The following is a 21,591-nucleotide window of genomic DNA, read 5'->3' on the forward strand; positions in this document are numbered from 1 at the left end:
CAGGCAACACCCTTTTTGAACTTGGCCATAGCCACTTCTTGCAAGACACATCTATGAAGGCAAGGGGAACAAAAGCAAAAATGAACTATTGGGACTTAAGATAAAAAGCTTCTGCACAGCAAAAGAAACAGTCAACAAAACTAAAAGACAACCTACAGAAGGGGAGAAGATATTTGCAAATGACGTATCAGATAAAGGGCTAGTATCCAAGATCTATAAGGAACTTATCAAACTCAACACCCAAGAAACAAACAACCCAGTCATGAAATGGTCAGAAGACATGAACAGATATTTCTCCAAAGAAGACATAGACATGGCCAACAGACACACGAAAAAATGCTCCACATCACTTGCCATCAGGGAAATACAAATCGAAATCACAATGAGATAATACCTCACACCACTGAGAATGGCTAAAGTTAACAAGACAGGAAACCAAGAATGTTGGTGAGAATGTTGAAAAAGGGGAACCCTCTTGCACTGTTGGTGGGAATGCAAGCTGATACAGCCACTCTGGAAGACAGTGTGAGGTTCCTCAAGAAGTTAAAAATATAGCTACCCTATGACTCAGCAATAGCACTATTGGGTATTTACTCCAAAGATACAGATGTAGTGAAATGCCAGGACACCTGCACCCCAATGTTCATAGCAGCAATGTCCACAATAGCCAGATTGTGGAATGAGCTTCGATGTTCTTTGACAGATGAATGGATAAAGAAGATGTGGTATATATACAATAGAAGATTACTGAGCCATCAGAAAGGATGAATACCCACCATCTGCTTTGATGTGGGTGGAACTAAAGGGTGTTATGCTGAGGGAAATCAGTCAGTCGGAGAAAGACAATCATCATATGATTTTACTCATATGTGGAATATAAGAAATAGTGAAAGGGACTTTAAGGGAAAGGAGGGAAACTTAGTGGGGAAAAATTAGAGAGGAAGAGAAACCATGAGAGACTCCTAACTCTGGGAAACAAACAAAGGGTTGCAGAAGGAAAGGAAGGTGGGGGAATGGGGTGACTGGGTGATGGGCACTAAGGAGGGCACTTGATGGGATGAATACAGGGGTTATTCTATATGTTGTCAAATTGAATTTAAATAAAAAATTAAACACACACACACAAAAAACAAAGTATATAAAAAATAACTCCGTTTAGGCTAAGGATAATATTAACTCATTTTACATATTTTGTTACAAGTTCCTTTTAGTTTAATTCTAACTATAATTTCAAAACTGTAATAATTCACAAATATATAATTTTCTCAGTTGACCAGAAGAGTATTCTAATTTTCAACCTTTCTTTTCTCTTTTCTTTTCTCTTTTTTTTAAATTTTTATTTATTTATGATAGAGAGAGAGAGAGAGAGAGAGAGGCAGAGACATAGGCAGAGGGAGAAGCAGGCTCCATGCACCGGGAGCCCGACGTGGGATTCAATCCCGGGTCTCCAGGATCGCCCTGGGCCAAAGGCAGGCGCCAAACTGCTGCGCCACCCAGGGATCCCTCTTTTCTTTTCTTTTCTTTTCTTTTCTTTTCTTTTCTTTTCTTTTCTTTTCTTTTCTTTTCTTTTCTTTTCTTTTCTTTTCTTTCTTTTCTTTTCTTTTCTTTTCTTCTTTTCTTTTCTTCTCCTTTTCTTTTCTTTTCTTTTCTTTTCTTTCTTTTCTTTTCTTTCTTTTCTTTTCTTTTCTTTCTTTCTTTTCTTTTTTCTTTCTTTTCTTCCTTCTTTTCTTTCTTTCATAGATTTATTTATTTATTTATTTATTTATTTATTTATTTATTGAGCAAACACATGTGAGTGCAGGGGAAGGGCAGAGGCAGAGGGAGAGAGAGAGAATCTCAAGCAGATTCCACTCTGAGAGCAGAGTCTGATGTGAGGCTTGATCTAATAATCCTGATATCATGATCTGAGCCTAAATCAAGAGTTGAGTGTTTAACCAACTGAGCCATTCAGTTGCCCCCCATTCTTTTTATATTTAAAAAAATATGTTTCACAAGTTTCAGAAATACTATACCAAATTATTGAAATTATTAAATTATTGAGTTATTCTTGAATAGGATTTCTTTTTCTACTCTCAGATCTCTATGGAATACTGTGAAATTTGGATAGGTAAGTAATATATGTTCATATAGTTGAGTATAAATGTGTTTATGCCTCAAATATTTACATTAGCAATTACTGTTTTGTTTTTTTTTTTCATTACAGATGTGTGCATTAGTCATGAAAGAGTTTTTCTAGGGTGGGTAAGATTTATTTTCCTGAGCATTCTGAGCTAGTCATCCAGACAGGTTCAGTTTTATTTGTAATTATACACATCCAGGCTTGCTCTAACCTAAAGCAAAATAATGGACAGAGGCTTAATCATGCAAATGCTTTGTCTCTATAACAAAACAGTTCCTTATTAAAAAAAAAAAAAAGAATTGTTTCCTAAATTTTATTATTGATTATTATCAATAGTCAATTTGGTTTAGTCAATTAAGTGAGTAAAAGAAGTGACTCCTTATGCCTATTATTTTTATGACTACTTGTGTTTGATGTGTTGGTGTTTGGCCAGAGAATTAAACTAAACTCCATGGAAACCTGGTTGAAGCTAATCATTGAACTAAAAGGACAATGAATCAAAATATTTAATATCACCTAATATTAAATTGGGAAAAATACTGAAAGTTCTTCATCTTTTAGCCAAATATACCCATTTTGGAGGCAATACAGTCTTGTTGGAGATACCATATTAGCATGCTTTAGACCAGAGAACACAATTTGTTTCTGAGAAGGAATAGATTTTCCCTTAAGGGGAAATATTTTTTTTTTTTTTATACTGCTTAAATGTAATTATGTTGGTGGGAATCAAACGGCCTCAGGCTGCCTTCATTTGCATTCCAATGGCATAATATTTTCATTGCTGTTCTCAAGCTGCTTTAATCTGCTTCATTGTTTAAATTGGGGAAGTAGACAATTTTATGGTATATTGATGCTTTGGCAATCTTGCCCAAGATTGAGTCATCAATCTTCTGAAAAATATGGCCAGGAAAAGTGTAGACTTGATGTAGTTGTTAGTCAAGAAAAGTAGACAATCACCTCATGAAAATCCGAAGTAAAAATATATAAAACCCTAAATCTTTAGGGATAAAAGGCCTAAGAGAACATCTATATCCTTTCTCCCTTTTCTGGGAAAGACTAAGCTAAATAAAAAAATATATGTATCATATGTCATCTTTTAGAATTAAACACTTAGCATTTATATAGCAACTACCACGTAATTTCTTCAAGCACACTAGAAGCTACACAGATGAATAAGACTTTAATCACTGTTCACAAGGAATTTATAATCTATTGGTAGAGATAGTGTTGTGCACAGATATTAAGAATTTAAGCAATGAAAGAAGCAAAGAAGGGACTGAATGGAAGCTTAGACTGAAAACTGGGCTGCTCAGTGCTAAAAGTTCCTTCCATTTCCAGAGAGGCAGCTAGTCAACTTTTTCAGCAATGCATTTCATCTAGTGCATTCCTCAATAATGCTTCAAGATGGTCGCACTGCCATCCACCCCCCCACCGGATGTATCGACAATTATGATAATTCTATATGTAAGCTTCATCCTGGTCAAATTGTCTTTATCATGTACTAATATTTTTGTAGCATTCCAATGTATCTAAAACTGAAATAATAATTTAGAAGTTAAGGCCTTCTGGTTTTTATGGTTTCCAATAATTGTTAACAAAAGGGAGTAAATATGGGAAGAGTGCATTTCTACCCATATCCTAATGCAGCATCTCTGTTTCTGAAATCTATTTTTATTAGCTTCTAACAAAGTGTGGTGTCACACAGATATTTTTGGTGTTTGCTCTGTTTAGCTATATTATATCAGGCACAGTGGAATGTTCTCAAAACCTTGACAGTTTGGACTGAACACAAGACCAATTTAGCTTCAAATCAAGTTATTTCCAAGTAGTTTTTGTTGTTGTTGTTGTTGTTTGGTTTATTTTTTGTTTTGTTTTGTTTATGTAGGAAATGTATCTGGAGAATTGGGTGTTCTTAACAGTATATCTATATCTATTCTGAAGAATTCTTGATACCCTGTAAATCTTCCCAGGAAAGAATAGCTCTGGCTTATGCTATAACAGAAACATAGCTTACTCCCCTCCACCTATAACTATTATATAAACAACAAAATCGACTGATTCCACAATGGCATAAAATCTACCAAAACCCTTGAAAGGCAGGGCAGGTAATTGATTTATTAATTCATTAATTAAAGACATGGATTGATTACCTTCTTGGTACCAGCTAGAAGATAAGGGAACTGGGGCAGAAGGGAAGATAAAATGGGTCTTGATCTCAATAAATCTGCCTTGATAGGAGAAGGATAAAATAAGAGAGTCAATCAGACCAGTATATCTTTTAGGGGGGGTCTTTTGTAACCTCAATCTAAGTCCAACCACAGAATGGCATATGTGATAATACCTTAAGACTATCCTAGGTCTGGTTTTACTCCCTAGGATATGTGTAGGGATGCTAATGCTTTGAAACTGCTTTGGGTTACTTCAGCAAGTTTACTAAAGGAGGGTAGAAACCTCAAGACAGGTGGAGTGAAGCTTCTCCAATTCTATGACAATAAACTAGGTGTAAATACATACATATATATATATATATATACACACATACATGTATATATGTATATATACATGTATATATATATGCCAATTTGGTATAACTGACCATCACTCACTCCCTACTTCTCACAACCAAATACAAATATAAAAAAAAACCATATTTTTGGCATATTTTAAGTATATTCCCTGAAGAGTCATGATTTAAGAAACACTGACCCAAGACATGATACCTAAAAAGACAGTTCATAGAATAGCTACAAAATTTAGGAACTAACTGAAAAAAGAAAATGAATTCAGTTTTCTAGATCTCTGGGAATTTTTAAAAGAAAATTACTTAGTTTTTAGACTGTCACACAGTTAGCTCTTTCATTCAAGCATGACTATACTTTGCAAAGGTACAGAAGGAAGGCATGTCTGTTGTCTTCTAATTTTTACCTGACTAGGGCCAAACAAGTGGCCTATGTCTATTCCCACAATGCCTTATTGAGATGACATATCATGTAGTATTAATACAGAAACAAATATGGTTTTCAGTTTTAATTTTCAGAAGAAAAAGATAGAGAGGCAAAAGTCTTACAGGAGCATAGGAAAGTAATGAATTTGATACAGAGAAATCCATTCCATTCTTTAATTTATTTGTGCCATTTTCCATGATAATCTCAATTGCACCTTTCAGAAACTATTCAACATCTGCTGTCTGACTGCAAGGAATAAGGGAAAAGTAACAGAATAATTGTGTAGAAAGGGCTAGATACAAGTAGGGGTTTATCTTTTGTTCATCATTTCTATCCTCTATGGACATATTTAGTTTCTGTGAGTACTATGTTGTTTCAGGGTTTTGTTGTATCCTTATTTGAAAGATGTCAATGAAATTAAAAAAAAAATCATTATAGGATGGCCACTTACTTCTATAGATTATTTTACAGCAAATGTTTTTTTGGTGAGCTAAACTGACACCATTGCAGACCAAACTAGTTATGGGTTCCAGTAATAGAACTGCAAATGAGCAGAGACATCTGATGATTATCAAGGCACATAGTCATAAGAATGGCATATAAATGGCTCTTTTGTCTAGTATAAATGTGTGTGTGTGTGTGTGTGTGTGTGTATATACTTACATAAAATGTCTAAATTGCCTTTTCCATAATGTTGAAATCAGTTGATCTACAAAACACATGCACTATTTCAGCAAGATCAATTGTGGGAAGCAATCGGGTCTACTTTAATTTATAAAATGCAGCATTAATACAGTCCTTTGTAATGTGAAAAAGTCAAAGAAAATGAAAACCAACACTGGTTCTTTTTTTTATACATGCAAGCTGTCAAATCAGATAAAATGCTTGAATACCTGTTATTATAAAAGGAAAAGACTGACTAGGGAGTGAGTATGAACCTCTTCAAGGAATTAAGAAAAAAAAAAAAAAAACAGAATAAGGTTCATGTGGAAATCATTTCCAACATGAGTAGTGGTCCTTTTCCTCATATTTTCTGTATTCCATAGTATTTTGTCACTTTATCCATTTCATTTGAGAAAGTTAAAGCCGGTACCCATATTTGGAATTGATGAAAATCTATAATATGTCAAATGCTAGGCATACATTAAATGGCAAGTTCTAAAACGTGATGAATGGTAAATTTTGCAGTTAGGTGTTTGGCAAGTAAAAGACACACTTTATATGCTAGTAGTGCTCCCAGTGACTTTCCTCCTGATTTAATCTGAATGCTACTGACCTCTGGAATCTCAATGCAAACAAGATACGGTCATTCCATAATATTTTCAGTCACTTATGCCAAAAAAATTGTGTTAGCTAATATTAAAACAAACAAAGTATAGGATTTCTGAGATAGGGTGTGTCAAGTAATATTTAAATTAACATTTCAAGAATGATTAATGGTAGAAATGACATAGCTATATTTAACTTGAGAAATTCCAAGTTGCCCTGTGCCTGCTTAGGGACCATAGTTTTTCCTCCATCTTAAAGTTTTTATTCTACTAAATCAAAGCATTCTCAGGAGAAAACTCCCACTTTATGTTAATAGTCCAGTCAAGCATTACATTAGTCTTTGGACACTTTACACACATCTAACATAAACTAGAAGTTCTGGAGTACTAAAATTGTCTTTAGTCCCTAAGATCAATACCAGTTCCCTGAAAACCCCTCCATGAAACAGGATATACTTATATTTCAGAGACATGTGGTTTACTGTGTTGATGTCATTGACAGTTTTTTTTCCTCAGTTGAATTATGATTTGGTAAATTCATCAAGATGCTTTTCAAGACATTGTGTCACAAAACAGCTAGAAATCGTTGTGGTACTTCAGTTCAAAAGAAGTATCATTTTAGCAATGGGTATAGTGTATCATATATATACAGCCTCTACAGCACTTTCTTATTCTTTATGATGTAGTGCTATAGAAGCAGAATACAGGTTGTCACTTCTAGTGCTTTCCAGGGTAGAGAAGCACATTATATTAAATTAGTAGTAGACAGATGAAAGCTTTTTTGTATATAGCACAACAAAGCTGTGAATTTGCATTATCACTGATAAGTTCCAAATCTTCCATGGGTTATTAAAGATTGTTTGCAAATGGCCATATTATGACACCCAAAAGAACATCCAAAACATCTTCATCTTTTTTGATGGTCTTGAGATTCTGTTTTAAGCAGAACCTTTGTAGAAAATACACCTTGTGTGTATGTGTGTTTAATCAAATATTTTACCTATTTGAATAATCTATTTTATTTTAAGCCAATTATTATGACTTTTTATTTTTTATTTTTATTTTTATTTTTTTTAAGATTTCATTTATTTATTCATGAGACACACACACACACACACACACAGAGAGAGAGAGAGAGAGAGAGAGAGAGAGAGGCAGAGACACAGGCAGAGGGAGAAGCAGGGTCCATACAGGAAGCCGGACGTAGGACTCGATCTGGGTCTCCAGGATTGGGCCCTGGGCTGAAGGTGGCGCTAAACCGCTGAGCCACCAAAGCTGCCCTATTGTGACTTTTTAAAAAGATATATTTATTTATTTTAGAGAAAGAGAGCTTGAGCAGGAGGGACAGAAGGAGAGAGAATTCCAAGCAGACTCTGCACCTAGCACAGAGCCCCATGCAGAGCTTGATCTCACAACCCTGAGATCACAACCTGAGCTGAAAACAAGAGTCAGATGCTTAACTGACTGCCCACTATGATTTTCTGTACAATCCAAGTCATATATGACCTCCATCTTTCAACCTTGCAAATGAAAAACTTAGAGCCATAAAGTAGAGTTTTTATGATCATCATCATCCAAATGGAAGGAGAGAGAGTCCCAATTATAGCCATGAAGGATTAAGTTCAAGACTTATCTTCCTACTATAAATTTCTAGAAAACTATCCAAGAAAAAAAAATGATATGACTGTTTTCAGACATTGAATAAAAGGAAACACAGGACTGTGATCTTTGAAAAAGGGAAACAAATGAAGTATGTATATCTTTACTACAATTTTCTTCCTGGGGAAATTTTAAGATTACAGTATAAGAGCAGGAACCTTCCACAGCAATAAGAGATCCCCATAGATTTACTGTTTAGACTTGTATAGATTTACTGTTAATCTTTTACACTAACAGGGTATAAATTTGTATAGCGAAGTAACAACATAATCCAATAATGATTAACAGAAAGCAAACCATTCCAATGCACAATATAATCAAATTATTAAAACACAGTGATAGGGATCCCTGGGTGGCACAGCGGTTTAGCGCCTGCCTTTGGCCCAGGGCGCGATCCTGGCGAACCGGGATCGAATCCCATGTCGGGCTCCCGGTGCATGGAGCCTGCTTCTCCCTCTGCCTATGTCTCTGCCTCTCTCTCTCTGTGTGTGTGTGTGTGTGTGTGTGTGTGACTATCATAAAAAAAAAATTAAAAAAAATAAAAATAAAACACAGTGATAAAAAGAAAAGCAGCTGAAGAAAAAAGTACATTACATACAGAAACACTTGAAAAATTACAGACATCTTTGAAAAATTATGTAAACCACAAAACAAAGAAATGGCCTCAGAGTGCTGATTTAAAAGAAAAAAAAGAAAAAAAGAAGCAGTCTCAATTGGATTTCTATATTGAGAGGAAATCTTTCAGAAATTAAAAATTTTTGCAGGAGAAAAGCATAGCTTAGTTATCACCAGTAATTTTATACTACATTAAATACTAAAGAAAACCTTTAAAACAAAAGAAAATGGATCTTAACCCTTTATTGAATATATTATTTGCAAATATTCTTCCATTATATAGAAAGAACTTACACAACTAAACACCAGAAAACCAAAGAATCTGATTAAATGTGCTCAAAAACCTAACTAAACATTTTCCCAAAGAAGATATACAGATGGTTAACAGACATATGAAAAGAGGCTCAACATCACTAATCAGTGAGGAAATGCAAATCAGAACCACAATAGCATATCACTTCACACCTGTCAGCATGGCTAGAATCAAAAAGACAAGAAATAGTAAGTGTTAGCAAGGATGTGGAGAAAAGAAAGTCCTTGTACACTAGTGGTGGTAATGTAAATTGGTATAGCCACTATGAAAAATAGTGATTCCTCAAAAAATTAGAAATAGAAATACCGTATCATCCAATAATTTCACTACTTGGTATTTACCCAAAGAAAACAAAAATGTTAATTTGAAGATATATGAACCTCTTTGTTGATTGCAGCATTATTTACAATAGCCAATCTATGGAACCAACCCATGTGTCTATCAATAGTTGAATGGATATGGGCAGCCGGGTGGTTCAGCGGTTTGGCGCTGCCTTTGGCCCAGGGCGTGATCCTGGAGACCCGGGATCGAGTCCCACGTCGGGCTCCCTGCATGGGGCCTGCTTCTCCCTCTGCCTGTGTCTCTGCCTCCCCCCTTCTCTCTCTCTCTCTCTCTCTCTCTCTCTGTCTCTCATAAATAAATAAATAAATAAAATTTAAAAAAAATAGTTGAATGGATAAAGAAGGTGTGATGTGTGTGTTTATATATATACACATTATATATATATATATATATATATATATATATATATATAATTTCTCAGCAAAGAAAAAAAAGAGAATAAGATCTTGCATTTGTATAAACATGAATGGACCTACAATGTATTACGCTAAGTGAAATAAGTCAGACTGAGAAAGACAAATACCATGTGATTTCACTTATACGTGCAATCTAAAAATGAAAACAAACGAATAAGTAAATAAACAAAAAGTGGAATCAAACCTACAAATACAGAGAACAAAGCAATAGTTGCCAGAGGGTAGGTGGGTGGGATAATGGACAAAATGAGTAAAGGGAAGTGGGAGAAGCAGGCTTCCCATTACATAATAAATACGTCACGGGTATAAATTCAGCACAGGGAATACATTCAATGCTATTAAAATAACATTGTATGGTGGCAGATGGTAGCTACACCTGTGACAAGCACAGCATAACATATAAGCTTGTATCATTATGTTGTACACCTAAAATCAATGTAACATTGTGTGTCAATTATACTGAAATACTAAAAAAAAAAGCTTTATCAAAGAAAAGCAAAATAAAATGATTTAACTTAAAAACTTGTATCAATATAAAAAAGCACCAGAAATGATAAATATGTAGGTAAATATAAAATTCACATTACATTTTCTTAAAAAGTCTATTTGACGACTGCAGGTTTTACAACATATTTCAGAGCGAAGAGTAAAATTGTATGATAATAAAACATGGAAAGGAGAAGCAAAATGGAAGCATACTGTTATAAAAATTTACATAAAATGTGGAAGAATATAATATAATTTGATGATAGATTGTGATGTTAAAAGTACATGTCAATACTCCAGAGTTATGGGCAGCTCGGATGGCTCAGCTGTTTGGCGCTGCCTTTGGCCCAGGGCGTGATCCTGTAGACCCCGGATCGAGTCCCACATCAGGCTCCCTGCATGGAGCCTGCTTCTCCCTCTGCCTCTCTCTCTCTCTCTCTCTCTCTCTGTGTCTCTATGAATAAATAAATAAAATCTTAAAAAAAAAATACTCCAGAATTATCATGAAAAAGAAAAAAAAAAAAAAGAAGGATAGCTAATAGGCCAATACTGAAAATAAATTAAAATGGTAAATATTATTAATCAAAAAGAAATTAGAGGACAAAAACCTATAAGAACAAATGAAAAATGTAAAAAATCATTATCATTAGCAAATTATTTGATTTGAAGCTAATTTCATTGGTAAGAACAATAAATATAAATGGTCTATATATTCCTATAAAGGCAGATAGTAAAACTGGGGGAAAAAAGCAAGGGCCAAATACATGCTATATATATTCAATTTAAATATAAGTACACACAAAAAATGAAAAATAATGGAACATATATAACATACAAAGAGAAATTATAAAAAATCTAAGATGACCATATTAATATGAGCAATTAGATTTCAGAACAAAATAGAGTATAAGGTATGAATAGGGAAAATTCACAATGATAATGTGTTCAATTAATCAATAAGAAGAATACACAAATGCAAAATGAGTATTCATCCAAAAGCAGAGATTCTAAGTACAGGAACTAAAACTGACACATGCAAAGAGACTAGCTTACCCTTATAGTTGGAGATTTCAGCACTACTCTATCATTAATTAATAGATCAAGTAAATAGGAAATAAGTGTAGATATAAAAGATGTAACGTTATCCACTAAATTCACCTATGTAACATGTCAGAACATTTCAACAAATAACTACCAAATATGCATTGTTTTCACATGCATATTCATCAAGATTGACGTATGCTCACCCGTAATACAAGTCTTCATAAATGGAAAAGCGTCATATCAAATAGGTAATACCACTATAATGAAATAAAATTAAAAATCAATAAGAAAATACCCCAATATCCAAACATTTGGAAATTAAATAACATAAGCCTGAACAATACATGAGCAAAAAAAAGAGAAAATATTCAAAATTATCAAAAATGAAACAAAAGATACTAAAATTCATTAGTTGTAATAAAAGGAGTCTACAAAAAAAAAATAAATGCTTATATAAAAAGAGTTTTCAAGTCAGTGGTTTAACATCCCAACTTTACAAGGTAGAAATAGAAGAGCAAATCAAACTCAAAGAGGAAGGAAGGAAATAATTGCAAGAGCACAAATCAATAGAAAACTAACAATCATTAGATAAAATAATTAGGCCAAATCATTTCTTAGGAAACATTAATAAAATCTCTACTACATTGACAAAAAATAATAATTTTAAAAACTCAATATAAATAAATAAAATAAAAATAAATGGGCCGATAAAACAGAAAAATATACTATTTACCAACCACAGGAATGAAAGAGGAGTCAATCACTACAGATCCATGAGACATAAGTAAACAATAAGTGAATATTGTGGACAGTTTTATGCTGATGGATTTGATATATTTGAAGAGTTGGTGAAATAGACAAATTCCTTGTTAAGTCATACATTTTCAAAACTGATCTAGAAATCTAAAAAACCCAAAAAGTTCCTGATTCCACTACAATATGTTAAATAATTAATTTAAAAAACTTCCAACCCTGATAAAAATGAGAGAATAATTCTAGAATTTAAATGGAAATACAAAGAAACAAACAAAATTTGGTTTACTTGCACCCCTTGACCTCAGCATTGTTTTTTTTTTTTTAAGATTTTATTTATTTATTAATGAGAGACACAGAGAGAGAAAGGCAGAGACACAGGCAGAGAGAGAAGCAGGCTCCATGCAGGGAGCCTGAGGTGGGACTTGATCCTGAGACCGTGGATCACACCCTGAGCCAGGGGCAGGTGCTCAACCGCTGAGCCACCAGGCATCCCTGACCTCAGCATTGTTATATAACCTCAGCAATCAGGATAGTGAAACACTGGCAAAAGAAAACAAATGTAGGTAAATGGAACAGAAGAGAGAACATATACTCATATCCACATGTATATAGTCAATTAAATTTTGACAATGTGCTGAGGAAATTAAAAGGGGAAGGAAAGTCTTTTAACAGTGCAAAAGAAGTTATGTTATAACCATATGGAAAGAAAAAGAACTTTACTACTACCTGATATCATACCAATAGTTAATTTGAAATGGACCTCAGACTTAAAAGCTAAAATATTACAACTCCTACAAAATTACAGAATATATTTATAAACTTTGATCAGGGAAGGTTCTCTAGATAGAGCCCAAAATAGAGAAGCCCATTTTTAAAAATTGATAAATTGTACTTCCAAATTAATATCTTCTGCTTTTAAATTGTATCATTAAAAATGAAAACACAAGATACAAATTGGGAGAATATATTTACAATGCATATTTGTGACAAATGACTTACTTCCTGGATATGTCTATATAGTCAATAATAAGAAGTCAAGGGGTCCAATAAAAAATGGACAAAGGATTTAAACAGCAACTTCTTGAAGGGATATGAATGGTCAGTAAGCAGAGGATGATTAAATTAATATTTGAGGTTGTCAAGGAAGTGAAAATTAAAATCATAATGAGATATTAAATTGATGTTAGGATGACTAAAATTAAAAATTAGCAATATCAAATGATGGACAAATATAGAGCAAAGTGGAATTCTCATATATTGCTTTTGAGGATGTAAAATGTATAAGTACTTTGAAAACCACTCAAGCAGTTTCTTAAGTACTTAGATATACACTGATTATATACTGCTCATCAGTTCCAGTTTTAATATTTACTGAGCAACCTGAATAGAAATAACATGGCAGCTTTATTTTGATAACCCCAAAGTGGAACCAACTCAAATGTCCATCAACAGGTGGAAGTATAAATACATTGAAATATATCTATAAGTATATACTGTTTGGTAATACAAAGGAACACACTACTCACAGACATAACAGGAATGAATCTGAAACACATGCTGAGTGAAGAAGTCAGACTACCATATATATATCACATGATCCAATTTTAATAAAACTGTAGAAAAGGTAAATTGAATATGAAATAACAGAAAGAAAATCAGTGGTTGCCTAGGTCAAGGAGTCTTAGAAGAAAATTGTGTTGTAAGGGATACAGAGAACCTTTCTGAGGAGGTGTGTTTTTTTAATTTACATTGTGGTACGTAATTGTGAAAATTTTATTTTTTTAATGAAAATATGCATTTATTACCAACAAAGTAGCATTTCCCACAGATTTTTCCCCCAGTTATACACACACACACACACAGACACACACTATAGCAAGACAAAATTACATTTTTCACATACTAAATATCCGTACTCCAAAGACAGTTAGCAAATGTCCAAAAGACAATCAGAAAGCAGCAAAAAAAAAAAAAAAAAAAAAAATCTTCCAACACTACAAATCAGAATAGAGACACTCTCCTTAGGCAAATCAATGAGGATTTTTCGCATTAAAGATACCTGTCACCTTCAGGTTTTACATATTTTATTCATCAAATCAGACTTGGTGTTTTTACATTTTGTGTGTAATTAGAAATCAACATTTGCAGAATATATATGAAGTTTTAAGTGGCTGAGTATATATAATGTGCTAGACTTCTTATTCTCTTATGTTAAAATGATACATAATTTTTCCTTTACAGCTCAAAATCCAATGTAAAACCAAGTATTAACTTTGTCCAGTAGAGAAATATAAAATGCTTACAAACAAGTTATGGAAATAATTGCTACCATATGTAAACGGAAATGTACTTGATCACCCCCCCCCCCAAACACACTCATCTTCAAGCTCCTTTTTCACACTGATAATCATTTTGCAGAAGTAAGATGACTGGCACTAACTCAGACAAAAAACAAATGACAGTAAGCACATATTAGTAAAGATATTTTGGTGGAAAACAAAGTGTTAAACAACAAATATTTGGTAACAAGATCCACCTACTAGTAGGTTACCAAGTTTTTCAATTTTTATGTGAGTTGTTACACTAGTAAAAAATGTTATTTTAAAATATTTTCATAATATTAGGCTAAGAGTAGAAGGCTCTCTTAAAATTTTCTCACGAAAATTTCTCAATTGTGGTAATGACTACACAGGTATATAACTTGTAAAAATTCATTTAGTTTTAAACTTATTTATTTATATTTACATATTTATTATATATATTGTAATTATGCATATAAATGATTGATTTAAAATATAGGGAGGGAAGGGCAACAGAATGCAAATGTAAGAAAATTGTCCTATCTTTTCCTTAAGTGTCAGTAACTCAGGAAAGATTTAGTGCTTACACCTCAGAGTTAAATAATGTAGGAGGGTAACCTAAGGCATCTGCAGAATAGAACAATCTCCTCAGTAGTTTTTCATCACATTGCTTTGTCTCATAATTGAAATGAACTTTGCAGTCTAGCATGAGAGTCATCACTCCTTAAGACTGAGCAAAAATTGCAGTGAAGTTATCTCCAGGAGAGCAAGTTTGAAATGAATATATGGTGCCAGGAAGATGGGTCATTGACATAACATCTTACTAGTACATTTATCAGATAAGAGGTTTTTCAAGACAGGGGATAATGTCCAAATATAGGTAAGCTTCAAGATAAAGAGAGCAATCTGGTGTGTATGAAAGGGGGAAGACATATACAGAGTTGAACTTAGGAAGTCAAATAGCCTTTGGAGGCTAGTTTAGAAGGCTTTAATTTTGAGTAAAGGAGCCCACAGTCTTGATGTAGGTGAAGGTGAATGACATTTTTTTCCTGTTTTGGTATGTGCAGTGTATCCAGACCTAGATTAGTGTATGGCACATAAGAAGCACTTGACGTTAGGTGAATAAATGAATTACTTAATTGATAAGGCAGGTGGCTATCAAAGGAGTAAATAAGGCAGTGAAAATAAAATTAATGTGATATCAAACTCCTTGTACAGTGTCAGGGCACATATTATACTCAATATAGTGTGGCTTTACTAATTATTATTCCATAATTTTGCCTAAAACAGCCCGGTAACAATTGAATTTTAAAGTCATCAATGAGTATCATGGAATATTTTTCAAAGAAGGGGAAGATGTAAGGTCAATTAAAGCAGGACAGTTTTAACGAAGGATGTTAACTATGCCTAAAATTGCTCAGTTCCCATCTGTTCACATTATATTTAAGTGCTTTAGGGGAAAAACTTCTTTGACCTGAAGTTCAGAGCTAAAACTCAAGTTAAAATAAAACTATTCAGCATTAATGACAGTGATTAAAGTAGAGAAAAGTTACTATATACTTGTGATTTAGTCACTCAACCATATTATGAATGAAAGGAGGTTGTTAAGTCATCTTGGTAAAAAAGAGGGGAATGGCCTTCCATCGGAGTTATCAGTCTTCAATTTAGTAAGTTGTGCCTCTCTTCTAGGCCCCTGGCTTCAGCAGGCTCTTATGTTCTAGTGTGCCTTCCTCAATATTTTCTAAGTTTCTTTCAGGTGTTTTGGATCTGTCAGGATAGACAACATTGTAGAACAAAGCATCCCACGTTCTGACTGGGACCCTTCAGGGGATTTTGTGAACCTCTACCATAGCCCACACCCTCTGCTTGTGGAGCCAACCAGATACTCCAACAAGCTCTGAGACCCTGTGGTTGGGATGGTTCCAGAATTATGGGAAAAAGACAGCTCCTGTTGTCCAATGTGGTATATCTTTCCAAAGACTGCACAAAATTAAACCTCAAGAAAAATGCTAACATGCTGATTTGGGGTGATTAAATTGTTATAGGGATGAGGGCCCTGTTAAAAGTAGCTATCTCTTTTATTCTAGCCTAAGAGAATAAAGATAAGATAAAGAGAATAAAATAAGAAGAAAATGGTAAAGAGACAATATCTAAAAGAAGATCTAACCATAGTGAAATATGAGCAATCTTATTATAGACATGCTGTGCTAAAATTCAATTCCACTAAGGTGAATGTAGAGGTAAAACTGGGGAACTTAAAATCCAAGTAACCAGATTGAAACAAAAATATGACATTTGAAAAATCAAAGCTGGGTAAAATATGTAATTAGAACATATCTGTTTAGATTGGAGATAGAAAATATAGTTTCTCTGAAGATCCAAAGTAGAAAATACTCACTGAGCAAGAATGGCTATGCTCTAGAACATGCATCACTGTATGTTTGTAACCAATGGCTATTAGAATAGGCACATATAGAAGTTATTTAGTAAGGCATCTTGTGATAACTAAATTATTTCATTGCTTTTAATTATTAAATATTCTAGTGTTTTAAAATATGTCTCTCACTTATTAGACATATAATAAATAATGGTAACCTAAATGGAGCTTATCATTTGTTGGATTTTTATAGTAACATTGCATTAAGATTCTGTAAGAGGAAAGCAATTTCAAAGGTATGTAAGACATTTCTGAAACACAACAAAGCTTGTAAGTAGAAAGCTTTTTGTACTACTAAAGGCACTGCCTGTATAATGTCAGAGTATTGAGAATGGACACTCTACTCCCTAAAATAAGCCAGTTAGGATATTTCAACTCTGAATGCGTCAATAATGTCTGTAAAATAATATATGGAACACAGAGTGTTCAAAGACAATGTGTCTTCTTTGGGAGAGAGGATGCAATCCTTGAAAATATTTAATTTAAAAACCTTCTATGGAGTAGATTCTAAGAAATATTTAGGTTATATATTATATACATGTATGTGTATGTGTGTGTGCACATGTGTATATCTGTGTGTTTTTTCATTTTGTGGTTGCTTTTATTTTTTGGAAGTATAATAATCCAAGAAGATTCTAAGAAAAAACACTTTTATTTATTTTATTTTTTATTTTTTTTAATTTTTTAAAATTTATTTATGATAGTCACAGAGAGAGAGAGAGAGAGAGAGGCAGAGACATAGGCAGAGGGAGAAGCAGGCTCCATGCACCGGGAGCCCGACGTGGAATTCGATCCCAGGTCTCCAGGATCGCGCCCCGGGCCAAAGGCAGGCGCCAAACCACTGCGCCACCCAGGGATCCCAAAAAACACTTTTAGATAAGATGCTTCCTTTGGCTGCCATTTGGGCCTAAGATCAGATCAAATTCTAATTCATTCTTGCTTATTTATATGTTATCACTGACTGCCTGAAGGAAACATTTTATATGGCTGGATAGTTTCTCGAGTTCATCTTTTTGAATTAAATAAAATTATTGTAATTTATAATCAAAATATGGAAAGAAAATAAGTTTTGGAATATTGGCTTTAGAATTATTTTGCTGCTGTTAAATGTGGCATTTATATAGATAATGTGCAAATCTAGTTCAGTTTGGGTATAGAACCAGTTAGCATAGGAACACATTTAATGGGTAGGGTAGATCCTGGGTCCTCTTAAGAAATTAGATCTACTATTCATCATAATATACATCGAATTTAAAACATCTTTTTTTTTTTTTTTTAAGAGTTTGCTTTTCTTAGTATGTCTCTCTTTTCCAGAAGGTTAACTTCTGAGAACTTTCAGGGAAAGTATAATTTAATTGTAAGGCTTGTGGGTTTTGGCATATGTGAAAGTGTGCTGGGCACACTTAAATTCCAAGTTCATTAAAAATAATGCTAGAAAATGCACAAATTATAGTCCTATTCATGGAAGAACACTTATTTTTAGAAAATGTGACGTGCTTATACCCAAAACTATATTGAAGTGGCTTTTCTAAGGACAGAAAAGTATGACATTTTCAAGACTTAAAGAGTCGATTTTCAATATTTTTAATATATCGAGTCAACGTATTTAAAATTGAAGTCTTTCTTCTGTTTACTAGAAACTTCAGTTGAAACTGTTTTCAGGATGAAGGATATTGAGACTGAGGTTAATGATTTAAATTGGCAATTCCATGTTGGTATTTGCCTACTAGCAAAATTCTATCACCAAAAGGATTCCCTGTCATATCTGTAATAAATAATAGAATTCTTACAAAAAAAAAGATGGAATAAATTGTTTTTTTTTTTCTCCAACTACAAACATTGCTTCTATGCACTTTGTGCATTTTTAATTTTTATTATAATTTTATGCTTTTTAAATGTAGATTCTGCCTAGGAAGAGTTAGTTTCTGGGATCTCTCCTGGTTATCTCATTTGCCTCTCTCTCTCTGAAATTGTGTATGAAATAGGTTCCAAAACACCCCTACTGAGACATATGAATTACCTGTCTATTTGTGGCTGGGAAAACTCAGAGGGAAATGTGCAATGAAACTAAAAGTCATGTTTTTTGCCAGAGCAAAAATTGGACAAATAACAAAAATCTAGTTATTTACTATATAAAAATTCCTATTTGACTCTGAATTTCTTTAAACTAAATGAAACAATCTTTTTTGTTTCTATGATGCTGATGCTTATGCACATTTAACATAGATACATATTTATTTAATGCTTTTTTAAAGTTTCTACAACTGATAGTAAAGCATTTCTTCAGAAGGTGAGGATATTTTTGTCTAATCAGTCAGAATATGAAGATATAACCACTCCTGCAAACCCAAGTGATCTCCTACAAAGCATGTTTATTATACAGACATACTCCATAAATACACAGATGGTTTAAATTCTGCTTACTGCTTCTGTAGTATAGTCCTTTTGATAGTTAGCTACTAATTTCCATATGTTCTCTTCTTTCTTATTCAAAAATATGATCTTCAGGGTCTAGTCAACAAAACCTTTTGAGGGAATAAAACTCCTATCTCTCTTTCTTGCTTGTATTGTAAAGGAATAAAACCCTCTTCTCAAAATACATGTGAAGATAGCATCATTATTGTTAAAGTCAAGAAGAGATCCAATTTCTAGAAACAAATCAGTATTTTCCAAAACTGGGTACATAAAATGATCCATCTGAATTTAGAAAAAGTAATTTAAAAATATAAAATATTTTAGAAAAATATATTTATATTCAATTTTATCACTTTTAAAATTTCTGTTTTTGTTTATGTTGCATAATATGCATGCAATTCACACAATTATTGTGGGATTTATACAATTATCTTAGAAGGATATATAGAAGCAATAATATATCAAAGTGTTCAAAGATGTGCTTCTAGAAACTGAGCATTCAGGTCCAAATCCTCCCTTCATTACCTGCTAAATAAGGCATTTTGGAAAATGTGCTTCTCTGTGACTTACCTATAAAACAGGGATAAAAATTGTACCTGCTTCATGGGTGACATGCTGATCAAATGCAATACTTATGAAGTATATAGAATACTATATGGCCTGTCTAGCTCTTATTAAAATATTATTGAATTTATAAATAAACACAATTATATTAGAAGGCATATATCTAGAAACTTGTTAAAGTGGAATATGATTAAAATTTAGAAGTCATTTAAATATACACATTTCTAATCTAGGTATACACAGATGTCATGAGACTACATCTGAAAAGCAATTATCGTTTTATGAATGATTAGAGAAGAAAAATTCAATATATAAAAATGTCTCCTGATGAAAATATTCTCCTTGCTGAAGTATGTCATAACAAAAAGCATTTTAACACTTGAGGGGGATAGATTGATTTGTTTCTGACTTTGTGATCTTGGAAAAATTATTTCAGCAATCTGAAAACCACTTTTCTCATCTAATGAATTGCAACAGTAATATTATTTCATAGGCTTGTTGTAAAGATTAAGCAATTTTTTACATGCGCGGTGCTGAGGGCACTGCTTGCCATATAATTTGAAAAAAGAATCCAGTTCCCTCCCTTTCCTGACTACACTGCCTTAAATTCCCATATTTCTCAGATAATCAGAATTTTTATTGGTGGAAATCCTGTTGGAGTATCTTATTTTGATATATTAATTAACTAATCATTCCATCTAAAGCACTCTGAAGGCATAGAATGAGTATGTTGATGATGTTATGGAGCAGAATCGAGAAGAAAGTATAGATGTGTCTTGCAGTCATGCTTAGATACGTCAGCCAAGTCTTTTCTTTACAGAGGACCTCCACAGGCTAAGCTACCTCTCAGTTCCACTAATAATTCATATGGTGCTATCCATGAGATTGCTTGGCTGACATACTCCCTCTGCCTAACTGTGACCTCAACTGTGCTACTAATTTCATGTCAAGGCCTATTTCCAACTTCTAAGAGTGAACTGGGAAGGAAGAACTATTTGCTCATTCTTAGGCATATTAAACTTTGGTCCATTGAAGCCCTGAGTATGCTCTATTCCTGTATACCTGCTGGCTTTAGAAATCTTGATATCAATATCAGGGAACAATATCCCTTTGCTTTAAGAGACACGATTCCCAAGAAAAAAAAATAAACCTTATACTTAGCCACCTAGAATATTCTCAGAAATGTCACTTTCTCCAATGTTTCCTGCACACAAAGGCAAAGTTTAGTTTCTCTTCAGCCCAGAAGCAGACTAGGCATGAATCCTCTTAGAATATAAGATATGAGAATTTAATAGCTTTCTTCTCACTGTGTGCCATCAATCATAACCTCAGATCATTTAGCAATTGGGATAGTTATCTATTTATCTACACCACATGATTTGATGTATAGTATCTATATCACATAGATATCATATATACTCATATATATGTGCACACACTTGCAAACATGTACAGATTCACATATATGTATCTGCATTTTAATATGAAATTTATCTCTTATGGAGCCATATAAAAGGCCCTGAACACAAAAAAATTAAGAAAATCCTGAGGGGTACTAAAATATACTTCCTTCTTAAAGTATAGTTTTTCCTATATTGGCCCTGAAGATAATAGAAAACTCAAAATCATCAAATTATTCCTATCTTAAGATATATTTATTTTGGCAGAAAAACTGATATAGAGAGTGAAGGTTCTATGAAGGAATTCATGATGCTTTAGAAATTCACCATCAATGAATCCCTGGAACTGGATGAGTGCTTTATGATAAGGTATGGAGGAAATACAACGTGAAATAGCAGAGATATTGACAAAGGTAGACCTTAAAAGCAATAAGCACTTGATGATTGAAAAGTTTCCCATACTCTCAGGCAATCTAGAAATTTCAGCAAAATTTGGGCTTACACTAAGAAAT

This window comes from Canis aureus, chromosome 7 (genome assembly GCF_053574225.1).
Source record: "Canis aureus isolate CA01 chromosome 7, VMU_Caureus_v.1.0, whole genome shotgun sequence".
Classification (NCBI taxonomy): domain Eukaryota; kingdom Metazoa; phylum Chordata; class Mammalia; order Carnivora; family Canidae; genus Canis; species Canis aureus.